Here is a 7,120-nt window from a genome sequence, read left to right as displayed (position 1 = left end):
GACCCTCTTCATGTAAAATAAATAAACTTTTGTTAGGCTACTTATATGCTCACGTGTACATTAACATTTTTACACGTAATGTTCATTGATGAAAAAAATTGTTTAAGGAAAAATAAGTGCGCCTTTAACTGCAAAATTTATTTTATTTTGCCTTGAACGGGTATATAGGGATGTGTTGCTCTTATCAAACACTAGATGTCAGTCTTAACCTTTTTTATAAATGGACAAAAGTCTCTTGTAAATAATCAAATTTTTACCATTAAATGCACTCTATTGAACATTTATACTATATAGTCAGTTCTCCATTTACCAGGTCTGATATTAATGTAAAACATTTGACCAGTTAAAATGAGTAAGTATCAGTAGGGGCTAATCTGCTGTAGTGTTTTATATTCTCTACCCCCTATACATGCTTTCTCTGCCTCTCACTGTGATAAAGGGTGATATGGGTGGATAGATGTTAAGAGTATGTCTGTCTGTGGTAAAGAGGATGCTTGAGGTTCTTATCAGTTCCTGCTTTTGCCTCTTATGACCCAGACAGACTGGAGAGCCCCTCTTCAGCTTGCCTGCCCTCCCCAGGATGAGTGCACCCTGCCGGGCCAACACTCCATCGTTACACCCTTATCTCCACCTGTGGAGGAATTCTCCAGCCATATAAGCCGCTCTCCTACTACTGTGTGTGCGACAGATGAGGCCAAGTGTGCTGTAGCCAGCATGTGAGTGAGTGTGTGTGCATAGAAGTCTAAATTTGTGGTTGTATATGTGAAGGTTGTGCGTCTGTTTTAGGTCTCTTCCTCTGAAATGATGTTAAAACTTCTCATCTCTTTCTGGCTTTGATGCTTTAAGACTCCATTTTTATAGACTGTTTGGACTGATAATCTCTGTTTACAAGCTTTACCTTTATTTACAGCGCTGTTTACGAGCTATTCTTCCTCTTAGTGTTGGGAAAGAGAGCAGGAAGGAGGAGGGAGAGTGGGAGATGAGTGGAGAGGAAAGAGTGTTTGTTGAGGAATGCAAAGTGGTGATGGGCAGGTTATGGTGTCTATGTGTGTTTGAGTGAGTGTGTATTGTAGATTGTAAAACTAGGAGAGTCATGAGAAGGTTAAGAGCCATGTTGTACTTCCCTAAAAAACTCATGATAGATCAAAGGGGGATCTGTCTGGTCCCTCTTCTGTGTAACTCAGACTGTGACTGGAGCTGATTTCTTTCTTGTATAACTAAGACTTCCATCCATCAAAATGACATGAGCTGATCTCTTTCTCTGTGACAGTGACCCTACTCCTTGAGCAGATCCATCTTTTTGTCGCAGTAATTTGAGCGTATGTATATCTGTTCTTGAGCTGATCACAATTTCAATACAGTGATTAGAGCTTATCTCTCTGTCATTGATTTGACTTGATCACTTTTTGAGTGACAATGATTTAAGCAAATTTTTATTTTTTTGTGGACATGAGATGATTCCTATTATTGAGTGATTTGAGCTGATATCCCTGTCCTCGAGCTGATCCCCATTTTCTGTACAGTGATTTGAACTGTTTAGTGTTTGTGGGCTGGGATGATACACATATTCAATACTATCATGATAATTGGGTGCCGATATGATATGTATTGTGATTTTTATGAATTACAGTTCTACAAGCATTGCGATTCGATATTGCTATTTATTGAGATTTTTTTTAGGGCCAGAGCACCGATGGTGTGAAGACACTATTGTAATTGCTTGGTCAATTATTCTTCTTCTCCAATATGAATCACATTTTTTGGGGCCTGAACGTGCTCGAAAAGTCATGAAACTTTGCAAACACGTCAGAAGTAGTGAAAATTTACATCTTGATATGGGTTTCAGAATTAGGTGGGGTAAAATGGCTCGATAGTGCCACCTACAAAATTTCAATGAAGTGCCCTTTGCGTGTTCAGTAGACACATGTAACAGCCCAATACCTACAAAAAGTACCTTGGAGCAAAATCTGAAAACCCAACAAGAACTGAGATATTTTGAATTTTCTCTGCAAAATTGTGCAGTTTTTGCCATTTCCAGACGTTATACGTTAACGAACTTAATGATTTTATCAGATAAACATCATGTTTTATCAGTCTAATCTAAAGGCCTTTGTGACGTTAAATTGCGAATATCTTGAGTGCTGGCCTGAAGACATCTATATGCCAATATTCAGTTACAGTCATAGCGCCACCTGGGGGCAACAGGAAATGTCATGTTTTACACTGTGATTACCTCCTCATAGAGTTTAACCAGATCAACATGAAATTGCAAAGATCTTGAGTTTTCGCTGAAGGGCGTGTCAGTGGCAGCCTGACAAAATCTGATGTTCAGCCATGAAACAGGAAGCTGTTGTAAGTCAGGCATACAATGTCCAACCTACCCCAGCTTTCTTTTTTAACCCTAGTCTAGACCATGAGGAAAAGTTAAATTATACACTTATAGTGATGGTGCAAGTCATATATCCGTAGATGTCTCTCCATCTGCCATTTTTCACTTTCTTGTATCCACATATGACATCACGTAATACTCACCGTTACAACACATATCACCCTCTGCTGAAATAAGAGGTAACTTTCCTCTGTCTCATCTATAAGCAAGGACTGGAATAAATATTAATTAATAAGTATGAATGAATATTTATAAAAATAAAAAATATAATAAATATGATTTAATATCGATTCTGTAATTTATAAAAAACTTGATTTTAAAATCGTAAAAAAAATCACAATGGTGAAACAATTTTTCCCCAGCCCTATTGTTCAGTTTGTTTTTTTCTCAGTCACAGTGATTTGAGCTGATCCCTCTCCTTAAACTGATTCTCTTTTCATTGAAGTGATTTGAGTTGATCTCTCTACCTGAGCTTCTCGACTTGAGCTGATTCGCATTTCAGAGGAGTGATTCAAGCTGTTCTCTGTCAGTGACAGTGATTTAATCTCTCTCAGAATCTGTCCACCTAATATGATAACAAATATCAGTTTGCAGTATCAAGTAGCCTAACTGACTGTTTTTGTATAGGTAAAATAACTGGATGTAAATGATACTGGAAGCCTTGCAAATTCAAGTTACAAATGGCTACACCTGCTGTTATGTTAAAAATAAGGTGGATTTTTTGATCCTGTGACAATGATATGAATGGATCCCTTTTTCAGTGAAGCTTCCTTCACACTGCCAGCGACTTTGTCGCTCCATTTCGCCAGTGGCTGGCGGTGATATTATATGGCGTGATATTCACAGATGTTATTTTGCAGACGCCAAATCAGCTTTCTTGCCACTAAAAACATTTTTTAAGGGAAAAGACTAAATATAAATGGAAGCAGTACATAAAATGCTTAAAGGGTTAGTTCACCCAAAAATGACATTTCTGTCATTAATTGCTCACCCTCATGTCGTCACAAACCCGTAAGACCTTCGTTCATCTTCAGAACACAAATTAAGATATTTTTTGATGAAATCAGAGGGTTTCTGAACCACACATTGGCAGCAACATCATTGCACCTTTTGAGGTCCAGAAAGGTATTAAAGACATCATTAAAATAGTCAGCGTGACTACAGTGCTTCAACCTTAAGCGACGAGAATAATTTTTGTGCGCAAAAAACAAAACAAAAATAACTTTATTTAACTGTTGTCATACGCAGTTGACATAGTGAATGCAGTGCAGACTTCCGTATTCTATGTCAGAACGTCGGCTCAGTATTGGCCGGCTCCTATGTCAGCATCATCCGCATGCATCATGCTGGTCACGTGTAAAGCATCGGCCAATACTGAACCGGCATTCGGACGTAAACATATTGTTAAATAAAGTTGTTATTTTTGTTTTGTTTTTGCGCACAAAAAGTGAAGGGTCATTTCATTATGGTTTGTTGTAGCGCTTTGATGGAATTTATTTTCAAGGAAGTACCTTGTCTATTAATGGGTATAGCTACAATTGCATCTTCAGCTAGTCAGCTTGAGATCCTTTCATCTAAACTGGTTATATGTTTTAAGCCTAGTTTGAGGGAGAGCCATAGTACAACCAAAGCAATATTCTTTTTTTAACCACCAGAGGGCCAAAACCAAAGACTATCCGGTTGTTAAGTCTGACGTCACGCGGCAGCGCTTCCGGGTCCTAACGCTCTATCTCATACCACAAGAAAACAACAAATGGTGCTAATATACACACACGATGTGGTGTAATACTACAAAAAATATATAATTACAACCTTTATCTCCATATCAAAATTCCAGATGGCCAGACAATGATTCATCTTTTATAAATCATCAAAATATTAATATCTGTGACGCTGTGAGCACGGAGACTGTTGTGTAGACTGTAATTAATTAAAATGTTTAACTTTTTAAATGATTGATGTTTAATATGAATAAATAGCGCTCATAAACGACCGTCGATGGCGTTCTCAAGTGAAACGAGTCGAGGCTTGGACCCAGAAACGGCGTTCTTTACGTCACGACTTAACAAGCGGATAGAATAACACAAGACGTGTCACTCATATTGTTTTGAATGGGAGAAAGTGTAACGCGCAATGTGGCGGAATAAGTCCCGCCTTCTAAATAAGAGCCAATCGCCGACTGGTAAAGTCTTCGCGTCACTTCAGCGGCGTTAGAATCACCGGTTTCTATAGAAACAGTCAGACGCGCACCTCCGAAGAGACGCGCATTTAGGTCTGCGCATGCGCATTAGCTTGATCCAGCCTGAAAAATACAGTTTTTTGTCATGATTCGAGCGTTTAGAAACTAAATGTATGAGCCGGTTGTTGTTAGATTTCATTGGTGATTTCAAATATGAAATTTAATCATAAGGTTGGAGAACAGTTTTGGAGAATTTGATGTTTCCCCATTCAAAGAGATAGGGCATGATGCCCAGGATGCCCGAGAGGCGTTTCAAAGATGGCCGCCGCGTAAAATGACTTGTCTTAAAGGGACTTTGGCCAAAACTTACATAGTGTACCTTTAATATTAAAGGTGAATGAGAAGCAGAGAGTGGTCTTTGCTATCGCGGCTATTTATGTGCAGTGAAATTGCAAGTGCTGGTCTATGTGGGTTCACAAAACCATTCAGGCTCAATGTCAGCATGGTGAGTACGTATGTTCACATAGACGTGTCATAAATTATAGGAAAGTTGCTGACTTATCGCTTAAATAACTTCTTGCCACCAACACTATCCACTATAGGATGTAGTGACGGATCACGTACACTCCACTGACTTCACTCCTATTGGTTGTCGCATCCGAAAGTCGCTCTTCATTTGCATAAAGTTAAACATATCTCAACTTTGTCACATCTCTGGACATGCATACATCCTGTCGCCAGTATTCACTGTTGCTCTCCACTGAAATGAATGGGATCATGTCGCTTTGTTGCTGTGTGTCACTGGCAGTGTGAACGCAGCTTGACAGTGATTTGAGCTGATCTCTCTATATGAACTCTCTCTCTGTGCCAGTGACATTAGCTGATCTCTGTCCTTTTGTTGATTCCTCATTCAATGACAGTGGTTTGAGTTGTTCCCTCTCCTTGAGCTGATCCCTCTTGCAATAGAGTGATTAGAGCTGATTTCTCTATCAGTGACAGTCATTTGAGCTGATCCATCTCGTTCAGTTTATCTGAGTCAATCCCAGTTTCACTAGAGTGATTTGAGATGATTTGAACTAATCTCTCATCATCTATCATTGGTTCTCAACTCTGGGACCCACTGCTCTGCACATTTTGTATGTCAGTCTTATCTGACACACTCAGTTCAGTTCATGTAGCTCTCTCCTAACAAGCTGAGGATCTGAATCAGGTGCATTAAATAAGGAAGACATACAAAATGTGTGGAGGGGTTATTTTGATTAAACATTACAAGGGCACATGAATTGTAAAAAAAAAAAAAAAAAAAAAAAAAAATTATAATAATGATGTGCGTGGATAAATCATTTATAATAAATAATGCAATAAAAAAAGAAAAGAATTTTCGATTTTCAAGTCGATTTTGAAGCTGATTCCACTCTTTGACCTAATTTTTCATTCAATGACAATGATTTGAGCTGATCTTTCTTTATGACAGTGACTTTAGCTGATCCCTCTCTGTGTGACAGTGATCCGTCTCCTGCATAGTTCAGACAGTGACTGATCCCTCTTCTATCTAACTCTCTCTTGTCTATTTTCTGCTCTAATAGATGGTAAACGTCTGTGTGAACAGAGCAGTGGGATACAGAGCAGAAAAAATGTTTACAACACTGTGATCTATCGACCATTAACAACAGGCTTAAAGCAGCCAACCCACATATCTCAGCATAACTCTGCACACCATGGAGAATATCACTGCATGATGGATTCACCAGTGTAAATGAGAGTGCTATGTGCATGTGTGAGTTCAGTACATATGTGTGCTGGCATGGTTGGATTGCTTCTAGATTACAGAAATGTTATTACATAAGACAGAGCACTTTTTGGATGTATGTGTATCTGTGCTGGTGGGTGGAGTGAGGTGGATTGCATTGATACACATGATATTAGCATAGCTAATAGGGCTCAGAATTATTCATTCTCAATGCTGTAGATTGAGGCTCAAAAATTGAGAATAGCATCTGAAATAGTACTGGTAGTGCTGGAAGAGAAGGTATTTTTATTGGACAAAAATGTTCCTGCGCAGAATACGGTCATCAATATTTTTGGTTTCCCTGGCCCATTCATAACTGTAGCTGATAAATATAAAGTTGTAAAAATTGTTCTAAATATAAAAGAATAGCAGAGACCAGACCATACCACAACTATAACAATAACTGCAGTGCACAGAGAAACAATATCATTGCAATCACTTTCAGAACACATTTTCCAGCTGATTAACGATATAAACATGGAACAACCAATCACAATCCATTTTGCTTTAAGAGCTTGAGCATTTAAAGTGGCATACAACAAAACTGCAGCACACACATCGAATGATATTGTTATTGAACACTAATATAGTAATCACTATAGTTATTGTTCTTGGTGTGAACTGGCCTTAAGACTGTACATTTTATACCTGTAGGCCTATATCTTTGAATGTTTATTTTGTCTTATAGATGGTCCCAAAGCCAACAGGCCTATACACTCAAACTGATTTCAAAGCTTTGTGGCAGGGCATTTCACAATTTAGC

The sequence above is a fragment of the Chanodichthys erythropterus genome, chromosome 9 (genome assembly GCF_024489055.1).
Source record: "Chanodichthys erythropterus isolate Z2021 chromosome 9, ASM2448905v1, whole genome shotgun sequence".
NCBI lineage: Eukaryota > Metazoa > Chordata > Actinopteri > Cypriniformes > Xenocyprididae > Chanodichthys > Chanodichthys erythropterus.
The sequence above is the reverse complement of the archived record's forward strand: the minus strand, read 5'-3'. Positions refer to the sequence as shown.